This window comes from Leptopilina heterotoma, unplaced genomic scaffold (assembly GCF_015476425.1).
Source record: "Leptopilina heterotoma isolate Lh14 unplaced genomic scaffold, ASM1547642v1 Lhet_60, whole genome shotgun sequence".
In the NCBI taxonomy this organism is placed as follows: Eukaryota; Metazoa; Arthropoda; class Insecta; order Hymenoptera; family Figitidae; genus Leptopilina; species Leptopilina heterotoma.
Window position 1 is genome coordinate 4,079,430 of NW_025111138.1, and position 19,391 is coordinate 4,098,820.

The 19,391-nt window shown below is 22.0% G+C and overlaps 2 protein-coding genes across 5 annotated transcripts in view; one reads left to right on the forward strand and one right to left on the reverse strand.

The window, feature by feature from the left end:
* The window catches only part of LOC122509508, a 91,326-nt gene extending 87,525 nt beyond the window's left edge, over window positions 1–3,801 (forward strand). The window contains exon 10 of one of the 2 annotated variants that reach the window (XR_006302367.1): window positions 3,750–3,783. The gene's annotated coding sequence lies outside the window, so the exon portion shown is untranslated. Of the gene's footprint in view, window positions 1–3,749 lie in introns of both variants that reach the window. The other variant, XM_043623634.1, reaches the window with a different exon arrangement.
* LOC122509502 (protein artichoke-like) overlaps window positions 1–19,391 on the reverse strand; it is a 189,994-nt gene that overhangs the window by 24,534 nt on the left and 146,069 nt on the right. The gene's annotated exons all lie outside the window — the stretch shown is intronic.

The window sequence follows — 19,391 nt, forward strand, 5'->3', positions numbered from 1 at the left end:
ATTGTTTCATTATGTATAAAGTGAAATTATTTTTCATTGCGGAAAAATCTGTTTTTCACAATTTACGTTAACACGTAATGTTTCCTATTATGACGTGTTATACGAGAAAAATAATAACGAAAGTGGCGAAAGAAATGAGACGAAAAAGCCTTGGGAATTGTGTCTGTGTATGTGTATGTGTGTCTGTGGTATATAGAAGTAGAGCAAGGAAAAGTTCAAGTTGTGGAAACTTTACTGGAATTAATTTGCCTGGTGTACCCGCGGAGACTTCCTCATCGCTTGGAAAATGACTTCCCAATCCTGGTTTCGTTGCTCGAAGTGACTTTCCTCTCAACAAGAGTTTTCAGCTTAGAGAAAATTAGAATGCAAGTGAAGTTTCGATTGTCGAGAGCTAATTGTCAGTCGAAACTTCCGAAAGATTAAACAACACTCCCTTTTAAACATTTCAGCAAGTATAACTTCCTCAACAATTAACACAAATAAAAAAAGTTTTTATTCACCAAAAACTTATTTACCAGAACAAAAAAAAAAAAAAAATTATTTCACCAAAAGTTTAAAATTTAGAACAAGAAATTTTTTTTTCATCTTCCCAATGTACGTATTTACCAAGAATTGCTTTGTATTGTATCACATAAGAAAAGTTGTCGACCGACAATTTCTTTTTTCACCCCTTTTTTCCTTTCTTGTGATGAAAGAAAAATATATTTTGAAGTTCAATATCGTTTTAAACGACTTAAACACGAAAAATATGTTTTTTCGAGTGATTTACAATAATGTTCGCCTCGCTGAATTCGAATCAAATGATCCTGACGATATAGAAAAGGTGAACTAAGGGTTCAAAGAAGCTATATCCTAGCTCGTATTGTCGTAAATCTCTTGTTAACGTTTATTCGATACTGGCGGTATCGACTCTTTTTTCGAATCACAAGCTTTTATGGAGTAAAATTAAATAAAATAAAATTTACTTTCTATACAAAATGAAAACCTTATACTGGGATAGAAACTTCTATCAGTGTTTTTATTTATAGATTGAATTCCATCCAAATGTTCCATTACAATTGTTTTATTTTTCCATTGATTCAACTTTATCTCCCTCTGTGCCTCTATATATATATAAATGCGCCGAAATATAAATTTTTATTGCCTTACGATTTTTATTCTTCTTTACAAAAAACTGTATAAACAATTAATCGTTCGATTTATAACACGCAAATGGTTATTTATTCCATCATTTTTTAAACACTACGGGCAATTATTTAATACTCTTTTCGCCCTTTTAATATACACTCATTCATATTTAAACATTGATCTGAATTTATTTTTGAAAAAAAAATTATTTTCCAAGAAACTAAATGTAGCTTGTCAGAGAATTTGTAAGAAATTTCTTTAATTTCGTTTGTGAGAGAATTTTCATGACATCTACACTGAAAAAAAAATTTATTTAATTCAAATAACCGATTAATTGACTATTATTAATTAAATATTTACTTGAAGCAAATAATATTTATTGGAGCCAATTAAATGGCATTTGAGCCAATAATTTCATTATTTGAAGCAAATACCAATTTTAATAACTCCAATAAATATTATTTGATTCAATTAAATATTTAATTGATAATAGTCAATTAATCAGTTATTTCAATCAAATAAATTTGTTTTCAGTGTAAGCGATTTAAATAACTATTTTGGCATGAAATTCAAAAAAGAAATTTAATTAACAAGCCTTGGAACGACTTTGAGACTGAAAAAGTATGGAATAATTCGTGTTATTCAATATTCTCACAAACATTTCTATTTTTTTTTCCCCACTATTCACTAATTTTCTCTCTAAATTTAAATTAGTAAAAATGTTTACAAATTTGAATTAGTTTCTGACTTTTTTGCTTTTGAATTAGTAAATTTTACTAAAAAATAGTAATTTCTACTAACTTTTTAGTTCAGTTTTAATTTGAATAATAAATAGTAATTTCCACTAATTTTTTAGTAAAAGTTACTAATTCAAAAGCAAAAAGTCAGTCAATAATTTGAATTTGTAAACATTTTTACTAATTCAAGTTGAGAAAGTTTAAAATCAATTATTCAAAACTTCAATAATTTTGGTTAATAAATATTTAAATAATATAAATTAAAAAAAAATAAAATACATCTTGTTTATTTTTCCACTGGAAATTCAATTTTTCAATTACAAACCTTTGGAAATTTAATTATTTCTAAAAATTACAATTGTAATTATACATTACAATAATTGTACCTAAATGTCTACATTGACTTTTCTCAAGGCTATTTAAGATGAATTATTAAAAAAAAAGTAACAAAAAATATTGTAACTAATTGATTTTTAAAAAGTTATATAAAAAAAATTATTAAAATTAGTTTTTTGAAAATATATTTAAATAATTTTCCTAATAAATTAATATAAATAATTAAAATAAATTAATTTTACTGTTAATTTAATAGTTTTTATTAAAAGAAGTTTTATTTTAAGTTTAAATTTTACAAAAAAATTAGTAGAAATATTACTATTTATTAGTAAAACTTTACAAAATAAATTAGTAGAAATTACTATTTATTAGTAAATTTTACTAATTTAAAAGCAAAAAGTCATTCACTAATTCAAATTATTAAAAATGTTTCTAATTCAAATTTAGAGAGTAAATAAAAAAATTATTTTTTTTACTGTAACCATAAATATTTTTCCAGATAAAAAATGAAAACAAATTGAAAGTTTCTAATGTCCAACTAATTAATATATTTATCGATAATAATTTACAATTTATTTATTCATTTAATATTTAAAAGATATAAAAATTCAAATGGAATTTTTTACTTGTGGAATTAGGAAATATTTTTTATAGTAAAATTTGTTAATATTTCTCTTGGTTATTGAGAAAAATATTTCTTTTTACACTGAAAAAAATATTTTCTTTCTTATTTTATTGAAATTACAATACTTTTTTAATTGTAAAAGTTTTTAATTTGAAAACATTAATTTTTACACTGAATGTAATTTGTTTTCAAGTATTTTATTCAAAGAGTCAATGAATATTTATTAATAATAGCGTAAAATAAAAAGAAATAAATTAAAAAACAAGAAGAGAAATGAAAATTTTGTTGAATTTTAGAAATTTTATTTCGTTTTTGCCATTTGAAAAAATGTTTGTTATGAAAATAATGTTTTATTATTTATTTTATTGAAATAGTTAATATGTACCTAATTATTGATAATAACTAAAACAAAAAATTTAAAGAAAACAATGCAAAAAATTAAAATATTTTTCAATTAAGAAATTATAAAATTTGTTTAATTGTACAAATTTTTAATTTGTAAAAAAATTCATTGTTACACTGAGAGAAGTTTATTTTTACCTATTTTGTTCAATGAGTCAATGAATATTGATTTATGATAACGTAAAATAAAAAGTAGTTAAGAAATTGTTAAAATAAACGAAAATAAAAAAATTAAAAGCATAGAAAAATGTGAAAGGATATTTCCTATATCACTTTTTTGTTTTGCTTCTAATTTTTTTAATTTGAATTTGGGAAATTAAAAATTTTTAATTTATTTCAATTTGACACCGGAAAAAATATTCATTCTTACACTGGAAAAAAATTGTATTTATTTTATTCAAGTAGTTATAATATTTATTAATATTTTTACTGATAACCTAAAATAAAAGAATGAAACGAATTTTTTAAATTGCGAAAATATAAAATTGTTTTTAATAGCAAAAATTTTTTATTTCTTTCAGATATCTGACGAATATAGCTCGTGATGGATGGGAGTCGGTCGCTGGCTGAAAATTTTAAGGTAAAAATTATGAATTTTTAAAACTAATATTTGATATTCTATTCTTTGAAAATGTCAATTTTTGTCGAGACAGAAATTTAATTATTCATCCGAAATGAAGTAGTTTTTGATTTAAAAATATTTTCAGTTCATCTCGATTTTAAGTCAATTTTTTTATATTGTCAAAAATATATAGCAATTAGAATACATCAACGTAGATAAATAATTAAACACACATCCAGTATTTAATTATTCTACTGTTAATTTCATTAAACTCACAACTATAATTAAATTAACAATAGAATTTAATTGTTATTATTTGAAAATTGAAACTGAATGGAAAAGTCGGCAATTGATTGAGATTTTATTTTTAAGGTGGTGGATATAAAGACTAATTAAAAAAATTTTGCCTTCCCTTTGAATAATGTATTTTAGTTTATAGCACACGGGGTCTTTTATATTAAAGAATAATTTAATTTCCGCGTTTACCTTTTAAAAAGTTTTATATTTAACAATAAGTTTCTGAGAGAATGAAAGGGAGTTTATTTTTCTTTCAGAAATTATAAAAGGAATTCAAGTTTACATTATATGGACTAAGAATAATGTTTGAAATTAAAAATCTCTAATTTTATAAAGTCTTATATTAAGTGAATTATAAAACGTTTCAATCAATATACTGGGGATAATGTAATAATCGGATAAAATTGAATAACATTTAAATTGCATTATTTTGTTAAATGGGGGTTTTTTTGGGGGGGAGGGGGATGTTGAAGGAATATAAAACCTGCAATTTAGTAAACCGCAATAATAGTAACATTTTTTAATTTACTGGTATTAAAGTTATATTTTAGTTGGCACTCGACTTACATCACGTTGCTCTATATAGAGAACCCAATCTACTATAAGAGTTTTGAACCTTCGAAAGTCGTTTAAATCTAACGGAATGACTCCCTTGCTTTCCCTTGGGATTATGGTTTCGGTAGTGAAAAGTGTAACATGTACTTAACGTCATGCACTTTTTACTTACTTTCTAGATTATGACAAAACCTATGAAAATTTCATATTTTTATCCCTCGAATATGCTTAATATTAAAAGGTTGTTAAATTCTTCAGGTAAAATTTTTATTGCTTACATAATTTTGAAGAAAAAAATATATATCTATTTATAGGTGTTTGTACTGGTGTGTATAGTCTGAATTTATTAAACGTAAAAAAATTTTTGTTTTAATTTTATTAGTCGGGGATATTTCTTAGGTAAATTTTTGTTTTTAGATATCCCCTCCTCCATCTTTAAAATTCAGAGTAATAATTTAAAATTTAAATTTTAGGAAAATAATACGATTCGATAAATGAATTTCTTATTATGGAACTTCATCAAAAATAATTTATTTTAGAGAATTTAGTTTAATGTAAATTGTTTAAATTATTTAATTATTTGTGAAACTGTTTTTATTTATTTATGAATTTATTTATTATTAGAAATAAAATCTTTTTCTCTTTTCATTTGGAAAAGTTCTATAGAATTTTATTAGAATTATTTTGTAGAATAATAGAATTTAAAAAAATACAATTTTAATAAAAAATAAAATTGTATTTTCTTTAAAGTTTTCAATGTTTAAATGAAGCAAGTTTTTTCTCGGTTTAAATAATATTTTATTTGTAAATTACGACAGGAAAATAGAAAATCGCAAAAAATTACATATTTACTTTGATTATTTTTTTTTAAATTTATTGAAGATTAAATTTTTTTTAAAATTACAATGTTTTTTTAATAAAATTCAAATTTGTAGAAAGTAGCGTTCCATTCGAGCGAGAAATCGTTTGGAAAAATCGAAGAAAATGAGAATCTCGAGAAAAATATACGTGGAAAACAAATTTCAAAACTGAAATGTTTCAAATTCTTTTAGAAACTATTTTCCAAGTTAATTGTATAGATGTTTCTGTTTCTTTCTTCTTTATTGTAAAATACAAGTTTAATCGTACCAAGTTATTTTAGCATATTTAGACTTTTAAATATTTTCTTCCAAAGAACTATTTGAAAAGAAAAATTTTAATTAAATCTCGAAAAGGTTTCTGAATGTTTAATAACTGTTTAATTAGTTCACCTAACTTTTTGTTATATGTATATAACTATACCCGTGTAGAAATCACCATGCTATGCCTAAAATGATTATTGGCCCTAGCTTGGACCTAACTTGGCAACCCCTTTTTATATATCCTAGGCTGGTCCTAACTTGGTACTAGCTAGGAGATCCAGTTATGACTTAGAAAAATTTTTAGGAAAATAAAGTGTCAAAATTGATACATGAAAAACATGTAAAAATTGATAAATATTCTCAATTAATATTTATAAAATTAATTGATAATCATATTTGTTTAAACAATTTATTGTTTGACATAAATCAGAAAATTATACAAATACTATAAAATAAAGTTAATTTATTAATTTATTAATTCAGCAATTGTTTAAACAAATAATTGTTATTTACTAACTTTTTACACAATCAACCTAGAAACTAGCAGTTTTTTCTAATTTTGCAATAAGTAAATACTCAGATTAGTTAATTGCAAAACTTTAAAAGACTACAAGTGTCTAGATGCTTTATTGTCTTAAGAATTAATAAATAACCACAATTTTTTGTTTAAATAAATGCTGAATTGTTAAAATTATAAATTATCTTCATATTTCACTACTCAAGTGTAATAATCGCAAAGTTAGATAAAAAACTGCAAATTTTTAAGTAATTTGTTACAAAAGTTAATAAAACAGCAAAATTTATTTATTTATTTAAACAGATACAGACTGCAATATAATTATCATTAGTAAAATATATTTCTAATTTCGTTCGCTGATTTTAAGTTTCGTTTAAGTTGGTGCTAAACACTAAGAGATATTGCAATTCGAATGTGGGCTGACCCACCCAGGTCCAACCCAGGACCTACCTGGGCTTCCTAGTTTCATTAGCAAAAATTTCTAAGTCCAAGTCTAAAAAAATTTTTGCAACAAAAAATTAATGCTTAAAATGATTTAGAATAATGAAAAACTTGTTTTTAACATAAATTTTTTTGACATTTTTTTAAAAAGTGGATTACCCGCTTAATTAATTAGGAAAAATTTCCAAGTCCAAAAGACGAATATTTTTTTTAGACCAAGAAATTAATGTTAAAAATGATTGAGAACAATGAAAAACCTGTTTTTAACGAAAATGTATAGATATTTTTTTTCTTGATATAATATAAAAATATTAATTTTTGAATTTTTATATTTGGATATTATTTTATTATTATTGTTGTTGTTAAACTATTTTTTTTATTTATTATTGTGTATTAGTGTCAATAATTACTATATTGAATCATCAAAAGCAAGTCCACAAGTCACTGACAATAAAAATTTTGATCACAACTAGTTTCATTAGCATAGTGGTTAGGGCGTTAGTCTCGTAGTCCGTAGGTCGTAGGTTCGATTCCCGCGTGCGTTAGATTTTATTTACTTCTTAGGTTTGCGTTTATTCCGATTTTTCTGCATTGTATTCGTATAAGTATGCAATTTAATGATTATATATACTGTAAAATAATTTAATTAACAAATTTCTAATTTTTTTATAATTTTTAATGTATATATTAGAGGAATATATATTAATCTCTACATATACTAACATTATTTATGAATTCGCTTTTGGTCATCACTTAATTGAAAAAAAATAATAATTAATTAAAACTAATACTTATTATTAATAATTTAGGTTATTTCTTTAACAAATATTATTAACTAATTAAAATTATAATGAAATAGAAAATACTGTCTGAGATGGTCCTTTCTAGGTCCTAAAATGGACCCATAAACTGGTCCTAACTAGGCTCCCAAGTTAGGACCAGGCTAGAATCGCATCACCACCCATTGTTGGTCCAACCTACACTGCCAACCTAGGACCAAGCTATTAACAGGGCAAAATAGGTAGGACCTGGCTAGGACCAATTTTCATTTTCCACACGGGTACATATATACTTATGTTTTATCGCCTTAGTTTGTGGTAGAAATGAGAAAACAACTTTACAGCAATAATATTGTTTCTCTCTCTCTCTCTTTTTCTAGTGAAAGAAATAAAATTTGAATGAATTTTCGTCAAAAATTAGATATGCTCTCTATATTTGAATTAGTAAAAAAGTTTATTAATTTTCATTAGTGACCGACTTTTTGCTTTTAAATTAGTAAATTTAACAAATGAAAAAATGAAAAATTTTTTAAAAAAACTAATAAATTAGCAAAATTTACAAATTCAAAAGCAAAAAGTCAGTCACAAATTCTATGTTCTATTTATTTACAAATTTCTTTAATCGTAAAATTATTTGGGAACATTAATAACTTCTTTTTTAAATAAATATTTAATCATTATTATTTTTCCGTAGGAATTTAGATTTTCAAAAATTTCAAATTCAAACCTTTTGTAATTCAATAACTTATAAGAATATTTATATATATATATAATAATAATTAATTTAATAATTAAAAAATTAATTTTAAATTTAAATTTATTATTATTAATTAATAATTAATTATACATATTATAAAACAGGAAGATATCGATCACTCTGAGTCTTCGACTCTTTTCGATTCTTCGCAAATTTCAATTATTTTTATAAATAATAAAATTCTTCATCGAAATTCAATTATTTTTAAAAATTTTAATAAAATTCTTGGCAAAATTTCACAAGACTTCAATTATTTACAAAATTTTTAATAAATTTCTTCGAAATAATTCAATTTTTTCCATAAGTAATAAAATTTTCACAGGAATTCAATTATTTAAAAATTCAAAATTTCATAAAATTTTTTCGAAAAATATCAATTATTTAAAAAGATTTTTATAAAATTCGTCGCAAGAATTCAATTATTTAAAAAAATTTAACAAAGTTCTTTTCAATAATTCAATTATTTTTATAAATAATAAAAATCTTCACTAAAATTGAATTATTTTTTATAAACTTGAATAAAATTCATTGCAAGATTTAAATTATTATTTATATAAATAATAAAATTCTTCACAGAAATTCAGTTATTTTTATAAACTTGAATAAAATTCGTTGGTAGAATTAAATTATTTACAAAATTAATAAAATTCTTCGGAGCAATTCAATTATGTTTAAAAATTAAAAAAAAAAATTCTTGGCATAATTTCAAGTATCTTTATAAATAATAAAATTCTTTTCCGAAATTCAATTATTTTAGAAAAATGTTTATAAAATTCTTGGGAAAATTTTAATTATTTTCATAAATAATAAAACTCATCGCAGAATTTCAATTATTTTTAATACAATTTTAATCGAATTCCTTGAAAAATGTTAAATTATTCATAAAAATTTTATTAAAACTTGTCAAAAGAATTTAATTATTTAAAAATTTGTTGATAAAATTCTATATGAGAATTAAATTTTAACAAACATTTAATTATTCAACAAATTATTTATTTTTTAAATTTAATAATTGAATTCTTCTAGAATTTTCTAATAAAAATTGATTTAAAAATGAATTAACGAATAATCGATTTATTATTTATGAAAATAATTAAATTATTGCAACGAATTTTATTACATTTTTTTTAAATAATTGAATATTTTAAGAAATTTTACTACTTGTAAAAATATGTAAATTCTTGCGAAGGATTTTATTAAGATTTTTGTAAATAATTAACTTTTTTTTTGAAAAATTGTATGTTAATTTAAATTATTACAAATCATGAAGAAGGCGATCGTCTTCTTCATGTTTTGTAATAATATTCTTATAAGTTGTTGAATTTCAAAAAGGTTTGAATTTGAATGTTTTGAAGAATTTTAATTTCTGCAGAAAAATAATAATGATTAAATATTTATTTAAAAAAGAAGTTATTGATGTTTTTGAATAATTTTACAATTAAAGAAATTTATAAATCAATGTAATAAAGTATTTTTTTTGTGTATCTAATAATTTTTAGAGTGAATCAGAATATTCTTTAGAGGTCTGGGAAAAAGTGAAAATTTTGTTTCGAAATTAGGGAAAAGTAAGGGAAAAATAAAATTAAATATTTGTGGCAACCCTGAAAAAACCTTGATTAATTACATTTTTAATTCTTTTAACTATTTTTTGGTGGTGTAAAGAAATATTTAAATTTGGTTGGGAACTTATTGAACCAAGCAGAGTAGTTAAAAATTAGTTAAATCTGCTAAAATTTTTTTTTGATTGTTATAGTAAACATTTTTACTAATTGAAATTCAGAGTGTAGTAATTTTTGTTTTTTTGAGAAAATATTTAACGTGAAAATAAATGTCTCTTTTCTTGGGTAAATTGAGAATGTTTCAAAGATCAATATTTATATAGTGGATAAACATTGGTCCATCTCTTTAAAAGGTTGTGTGTCGCCCTTTCGACCCTTTTAACCCCAGTGTGAGGTCGTTGTAGGTTTTCTTCTTCGCACATTTACCACTATATATGTGAGGAAAACCCTTTCATCGCTCTCTGGTTATGTGGAGGACATAAATTTTCACGAACCTACATTTTCTTGCAACACGTCTGCACGTGACCTTTATACAAAGTCAGAATAGTTCAATTTTGTCCTTACCCTATAATGTTCTGAATTTTTTTTTCTCTACCTTTTTTTTTCTTTGTTTTTATTCCTTTCCCTCTTCTTTTTTTTAATGTATTATCAGAGAATTCTTTTGACGATTTGATGTAGTTGGAAGAATAAATTTTCCCCTCTGTTGAATTTCTCTCTCTCTCTCTCTCTCTCTCTTGTTTTTCAAGTAATTTGATAATGTCTCTGTTATCCGTACCCATTCGAGTCATCCTAATACTTGTATAGAAGTTAGTAATTTAATATAGGAAAGTTTCGGAACGTTGTAATAGCGCCAACTTCTTCGATCGTGGTTGTAGGAGAAAAGAAAAGCAAATAGCAAAACGCAGAAGAGAAAAGAGAAAAAGAAAAATAAAGGGAGAATTTCACTCGCTATCTTTACCTGTGAACGGGAACTAAAATCGTTTTCTTCAAATGACGTCTGAAATAAGAGGAACACGATCCTTTGAGAATACTATGGGATATCTCATTACGAGACGGGTCAGAATCATTAGCTTTAAAGTTGTATGAATAGGAAAAAAAAAAGAGAATGAGAGAGAGAAAGTAACAGGCAAAAAAGACTCTTATTGCGGTCAAGAATAATTGACTGTTTTTCATCAAGAAAACGATAAACTTTTCAATAAGAGTGGTGAATGATGATCCTTGAGATAACAAAGGCGATTTTTTTTCTCTTTTTGTTGAAAAGCTAAAGTATATCAATTCCATTGGAAAAAATTTACCGTTACGAATTATTTATTTTCATGAATTACTTGGTTTCGTGAATTTTCGCTATCTCTTCTTTATTCCCTTTCGATTGAAGGAAAAAATTTATCTCTCTATTCGAGAAATGTATCAATTACTCTCGATTTATTGAAATTTCAAGAGCATAATAATATAAAAATGTATAGAATAACTTTTAGTTATTTGAACTCATTAAATTTTGTTTGAATTTCCATTTTTGCCGAGTTTAGTACAGGGAAAATTGTTCTCGAGAAATTAATGGTGTTTTTTCGAATTTATATCTTTTATCCAGGTATATTTGGGAATAAAGTATCGAATGTTTATTGTTCAAATCTTTTCATTATTTATGATTATGAATTAGTTACTCTCTAAATTTGTATAAGCCAACATTTTCATTAATTTGAATTAGTGACTGAAATTTTGCTTTGAATTAGTTAATTTTACTAATGAATTAGTGACTGAATTTTTGCTTTTGAATTAGTAAATTTTACTAATAAATTAATAGAATTTATTATTTATTAGTAGAAATTATTATTTATTAGTAAAATTTACTAATTCAAAAGCAAGAAGTCAGTCACTAATTCAAATTTGCAGGCTTCGCACTCATCTATTAAAACCTACTATTTACTATACTTTTTTTACGTTATGCTACTATTTGGGTACTTTTTTTAGATTTCAGCCACTAATAGCTACTATTTCTGTTTTTTTTTTTTTTGTTGAGAATTTATACTACTTTAAATTCGCTAATACTAGAAATCAAAAAACTATTCTCAAAACTTATAATCAAATTCTTTAAAACGATTAAATTATTTTCGAAAAATATTCGAAATTCAATTATTTAAAAAAAATTGATAAAATTTATCCAAAACTCAATTATTTTCATAAATAATAAAATTTCCACAGAAATTCATTTAATGTAGAAAAGCATTTTCAAAAAAATTTCAAACAAATCAATTATTGAACAATATTTTTATACAATTCTTCACAATAATTCAATTACTTTCACTAATAATAACATTATTCATGGAAATTCAATTTTCTAAAAACTTTCTAATAAAATTCAAAGCAAGAATTCAATTATAATTTCATAAATAATAAAATTCATCGAAGAATTTCAATTATTTTTAATACATATTTTAAATTAATTAATCGAAAAATTCAATTATTTTCACAAATAAAGTTTTCCACAAGAAATCAATTATTTTAAAATAAAAAGTTTATAAAATTCTTATAAAGAATTCAATTATTTTCAAAAATAACAAAATTTTGCACAGAAATTTAATTCTTTTTAAACATTTTAATAAAATTTTTCGCAATAAGTCAATTATTTTTATAAATAATAAAATTCTTCTCAGGAATTCAATTATTTTTGAAAATTTTATTAAAATTCTTTGTAACTATTCAATTATTTTCATAAATGATAATATTTATCGCAGGATTTCAATTATTTTTAAAATTTTAATACAATTTTTACAGGAATCGCTCAAGAAATGTCATTATTTTTAAAAATTTGATTTCAATTTTTCGAAAAAATCAATTATTTCAAAAAAATGTTTTTTAAATTTTTTGGATGAATTCTATTATTTACAAAAAAATTAAAATTTTTCACAGGAATTCAATTATTTTCAAATATTCTAATAAAATTTATTTAATAAATTTATTCAATAAAATAAAAAATTCGAAAGAAATCAATTATTTTAAATTGATTTTTAATTACATTTTTTAAAAATAATTCAATAATTCTTTTAGTTTTTATTTTTTATAAAATTCTTCCTAAGAATTCAATTGTTTACATAAATAATTCTTCGAAAGAATTCAATTATTAAAGATAAATAACAAAATTATTCCCGAAAATTCAATTATTTTGAGGCATTTTATTAAAATTCTTTGCAAAATTCAATTATTTTCATAAATAACTTTAGTATTCATCACAATAATTCAATTAATTTTAAAAGTAATACATTTTTTCTTCGAAATATTTTTAAAAAAATTCAATAAAATTCTACACAGACATTCAATTATTCTCAAAAATTTTAATAGAATTCCTTGTAAAATTTAATTATTTTTAAAAACTTTTCGCAATTAAATGATTTTTAATATCTACTATTTTCATTAAATTTCCAATCAGAATTCAATTGTTTAAACATTTTTTTGTAAAAATCTTCGTAAGAATTCAATTCTTTTCATGAGTAATAAATATTTCTCAGAAATTAAATTATTTAAATTAGAATTTGTATAAAATTAGTCGAAAGAAATCAATTATTTAAAAAGTAATATTTTATTAATGATTTACTTAATAATAATTAATTATTAGTTAAATTTACTTTTAGGTTACGTAACAATGACTAAAATTTTTTTAAATTCAATTCAATTAGTGAAATTTTACTATTTTTGGTGTTATTTATTGACTAATAAATTAGTATTTTTTTGCTAATTATTAGTTATTTTTTACTAATTGCTGATGAAGCAAAAAGTCATCCACGATTTTACTAATAATCAGTTATTTTTAACTAATTTAGATTTAGAGAGAACAATTTTATTAGTAAATTGTACTATTTTTAGAGGATTTATTGAAAAAATTGAACAAGAGTAGCAAACAAAAAAAAATATTTGAAAAAAATTTCTGAAAAAAAGTTTCATGCAGAATTTAAGAAATAATTTTTTAATATTTTATTGTCGGCATTGATATTCAATGAATCAATGGTCTCGGGTGTTAAAATTTGGAGTATCTTTATTGTCTTATGACTAATTAGTTGAGCTATCCAGATGTTATCACGTTTGTAGATTCGCGTCAAAGGAAACTTATCAGATATATGAGCATGCACATATTGCTGGTGTATAATCAAACTGAATCTAGTTCTCTCCAGCATTTCAATCAGTGACAACCATGATTACACAAATATTTAGTTACATAATTACAAACAATTTGTAACTGACTAAAACAGTTGAATTGATTTTGAATTTATTTCACTTCTCCGATCGTTGAATTGTATAGGTATAAATTATATATATATTATATATACTTTTCATTGTTTCCCGAGTTATGCAATATTATTATATTACAATATATAAATGAACGATAATATTAATTTGAATGTTATTAAGTAACAATATTTAATGATATTTAAAGGAGTAAATGAGGTGGAATTTTTTTAAGAGAATATTTTGATATTATTTTTTTAATTTTGACAATCAGTAGTAAAACTCAGCTTTAGTCAGACCTAGCTTTGATATTTTTGTAATTTTCTCAATTAGTAGTGAAAATCGGTTGTAGTCAGACCAAATTTTGCAATTTTGGTAATTTTTATAATAAGTAGTAAAAGTCAGCTTTAGTCAGACAAACTTGAATTGATTTAGGGAATAGAAGAGAAATTTGTATCAGTAGTAAATGTCAGTTATGTTCAGACTGATCGTTTTTAATTATTGTCATTTTTTACAATCAGTAGTAAAACGCAGCTTTAGTCAGACCGAGTTTTGAAATTCTCAGAACTTTTTCAATCAGTAGGAAAAATTAAATTAAATTAGAAAATAGAAGTCCGTTTATTTGAAAAAAATGTCAAAGTCCGTAATTTAATTGAAAAAGGATGAAAAGTTCGTAAATTGTACGATATAATTTGGAGAATTTTAGAGAAATTACAAATGATTGCAGAAATTCAATTATTTTCAAAAGTAATAAAATTCTTCGCAGAAATTCAATTATGTTCGAAATTTTTTTTTTAATTTTCCTGGAAATTTCAATTATTTTTTGAAATAATAAAATTCTTTTCCGAAATTCAATTATTTGTAAAAAATTTTAATAAAATTCTTTGCAAAATTTCAATTATTTTCATAAATAATAAAATTTTTACAGGGATTCAATTATTTTCGTAAATAATTAAATTCTTTTTAGGAATTTAATTATTTTCATAAATAATTATAAAACTCATTGCAGAATTTTAATTATATTTAGTACAATTTTAATCAAACTTCTCGAAAAATGTAATTATTCTTAAAACTTTCATTAAAATTCGTCAGAATTTTTAGAAATAATTGAATTTTGAAAAGGTTTCAGATTAAAATCTTTGAAAATTAAAATTTTTCATATTTTTAACTAACAATTCCGTGGAATTAATTTTTTTGAGAAAGTTTAATTGCGGATTTTCTTTTAGAAATTATTTAAAGGTTTTTATTTTCTAATATATATATTTAATTGAAGAATTTACGAATAATTGAAATTTTGTAAAATTGAAATGTAAACAACTGAATTTAAAAATTGTCACAGAACTTTTTCAAAAATTATTAAAAATAATAGATTTACAGAAAAATTTTAGTTAAAAACACTAAAAAAATTTTTATTTTGGAAAAGTTACAAATTATTTCAGAAATTCAATTATTTTCAAAAGTAATAATATTCTTGGCAAAAATTAAATATTGTTTAAAAATTTGTTGATAAGGTTCTTTATGAAAATTGAATTTTAAGAAACATTCAATTATTCAATAAATAATTTACTTTTGTATTAAAATAATTGAATTCTAGTAGAATTTTCTTATGAAAATTGATTTAAAAATTAATTTCAGTTTAAAATTTTAGATAATAATTAAATATATTAAAATCAATATAGAGTGAATTTTTAAAAACAGGTAATTGAATTTTAAAATTAATTTTTTTGATAAAGTTTAATTGAATTTTTTTAATATTATTTTAAGTTTTTATTTTCTAATGTTTATTTAATTAAAGAATTTACGAATAATTGAATTTTCGTAAAATTGAATATTGTAAATGTAAATAAATGGATTTGAAAATTTGTTTTTTTGATTTGTTTTTTTTTAATTATTATTTAAACTAATAATTGATTTAAAGAAGAATTTTAGTTAAAAACAATAAAAAAAATTGAATTTTGGAGAAGTTACAAATTATTGCAGAAATTCAATTATTTTAAAGAGTAAATAATGTTCTCCGCAAAAATTAAATATTGTTCAAAAATAATAAAATTCTTCTTAGGAATTCAATTATTTTCACAAATAATAAAACTTATCGCAGAATTTGAATTATTTTTAATACAATTTTAATCGAATTCTTCGAAAAATGTAATTATTCTTAGAAATTTTATTAAAATTCGTCGATAGAATTAAATTATTTAAAAATTCATTCATAAAATTTTTTAGAAGAATTCAATTTTAAGAAACATGCAATTATTCAATAAATTGTATTTTTTGTATTTAAATAATTGAATTCTAGGAGAATTTTCTAATAAAAATTGATTTTCATTTCATAAAAATGAATTTCAGTTAAAATTTTAGATAATAATTAAATATTAAAATCAATATAGCGTGAAAGTTTAATTGAATTTTTTTTTTATTGAAGAATTTACGAATAATTGAAATTTAGTAAAATTGAATATTGTAAACAAATGGATTTGATAATTGTCAAAGAACTTTTTTGAAAATTATTTAAAATAATTGATTTAAAGAAGAATTTTAGTTAAAAATTCTGGAAAATAATAATTGAATTGATAATGATTTTATCGCTTTATCGCTTAAGTAAATTGTTCGTGAAAGTTATTTAGTCAAACAAAAATTAGTAGTTAACATTAATTACGTTCTGGCGGAACGTTTTTTTGATATTAGTAGCAGCAATCATCTATAGGCAGACATTCTTCAAGCTTTAAGTAGTGAAAATAATTTTCAATCAGACATCGAATTTTACTTCCAGTACACTGTAAAAAATTTAGGGAGTTAATGGACTCGGGAGTTGGGAGTGAAATTTTTCGAGTTAAAAATCAACTCCAAAAGAGAGTTAATTTCTAACTCCCTTTATTCAACACCCGCGCGAGTTATTTTTTCCATGGGGAGTTAGCATTTGGGTGTGAAGTTTTAACTCTCTTTTTTTAACTCCCCTGGCATTAACTCCCCAATGGGTGCGACTTTTATAGAATCCCCTGGGGAGTTAAAATTTAACTCCCTTTTTTTACAGTGTAGTGGTTTGAAATTTTTTCTATTGTTTACCAAAAGAAATTTTTTTGTTTTCTTGTTTTTTATTATAAAATCCTACTATTCTCCACAATGAATTGATATTGAATGACAACAATTGAATTTATTTATCTTTTTTTTTAAATTTTATAAAAGAAAACGAAGTGATAACAATTGAGTAATATTTGAACAATATCGCATAGTTTTTTTTTTATTATTAATATAATTTTTTTGTGCTTCTTTTATAAACCTGGCTTGAATCCAATTTTGCTTCTTTTGTTTTGTTTTTTTTTCTTCATACTCTCGCTATCACTATTGCAATATTGTAGTAAATGCCACTATTCTACACTATCTGCTGGCCCTGTGTGTGCTCTGTGTTCGGAAGATTTATTTTTTCGTTTATCCGGATAAACTGAGAGAGAATATAATTCCTATACATAACCATGATATACGGAATAGTGCGAGATACGTCGAATATTCCAAATACTCCTATTCTAAAGCATTTCCACTCATTCAGAAAGATAAGATTGTTAACTTTTGCGCGAGTAAAATTTATTTTCATTAAAAAGTAATTACAAAAGTTCTGTCGTTAAACTTTTCTTTAAGAGTACAAACATAAGTTTTTGTTATTCAACAAGTGTCAGATTCTTATGCAAATTTCTTTCTTTTAATCACCATTTCTTTTCTTATTAAGTAATCATTTTTTCTGTGTGTATATATTTTTTCTTTGTTTATTTTAGAGAGAGGAACTTTCGTTTTTTTTCTTTCTCTAACTACTTTAAGGTGGTTATTCTTTTTATTGCGAAAGTTGTTGTGATAGTATAGTTGTTGTGAGTGATGATATAGTTTCAGGAGTGGTTGAGTGTGTTGATAAATGTATAAATGTCATTAATAGTTTGATGACGAAATCTATAAGTTCAGGTCATCAATAATTGGAGTACACTAAAAAGTTTATTGTATCTTCAGTCAATATATGATGAATTTAATCAATTTGGACAGAATGAAAACTATTCAAAAAATAGTTGTGGAATTTTTTAGAAAGATAAAGAATTTTATAGTGCATATACTTTTAAACTAATATTTTTTATTTTTCGCTGTAATATTCATTGAAAGAAGATAATTGTGGAATTTTATAAAAGTATTTTTCAAATTTGGGAATTTTTATATGAATTCTACTAAGTGTAAGGTAGAAAATTATATAATTTTTTTAATAGATATTAATTATATTATTCATAATTATATTATTTATTATATTATTTATTATTATTATTAATTATATTATTAATTTCGACAATATTTTCCTATATAATAATAATAAAATTCTTCAAAGGATAAGAATTTTTTTAAATACAATTTCTCGAAAGAATTCAATTATTTTTAGTACTTTTAATAAAATTCTTTCCAGAAATTCAATTATTTTCATAAATTTTAATAAAGTTTTTCTCAAGATTTCAATTATTTTCATAAATAATAAAATGCTAAGTAAAAAAAATTAATTATATTTAAAAATTTAATAAAATGCTTTGCAGGAGATCAATTATTTTCTTAAATAAAATAAAATTCTTCAAAGGATTTCAATCTTTTTAAATAGTATTTCTCGAAAGAATTAAATTATTTTGAAAAATTTTAATAAAATTCTTCAAAGGATTTCAATTTTTTTGAATACAATTTCTCGAAAGAATTAAATTATTTTGAAAATATTTAATAAAATTCTTCAAAAAAAGTTTCAATTACTTTCTTCTATAATAAAATTCTTCAAAGGATTTTAATTTTTTTGAATACAATTTCTGGAAAAAGTTAAATTATTTCTAAAACTTTTAATAACATTTTCCCCAAAAATTCAATTATTTTAAAAAATAATTAAATTTTTTGCAAAAAATCAATTAATTTCAAAACTTTAATAAATTTTTTTGCAAACATTCAATTATTTTCATAAATAATAGAGGTTTTTGCAAAAATAATAACTTTCTTTATAGGAATTCAATTATTTTTAAAAATAAAAACTTTCTTCGCAAAAATTAAATTCTGTTTAAATTTTCTTTTAAATTTCTTAAAATAATCCAATTATTTTCAATAATTTTAATTAAAATTTTTTCCAGAATTTCAGTTTTTTTTTATAAATATTAAAATTCTTTTGCAGAAATTCAATTTTTTTAATAAATAATAAACTTCTTGGCACGATTTTAATTATTTTTAAAAATTTTAATAATATTCTTTGAAGAATTCAATTTTTTGCATAAATATTAAAATTCTTTGTAGGATTTCAATTATTTTGAATAGAATTTTAATACAACTTCTCAAAAGAATTTAACTTTTTTAAAAACTTTTAA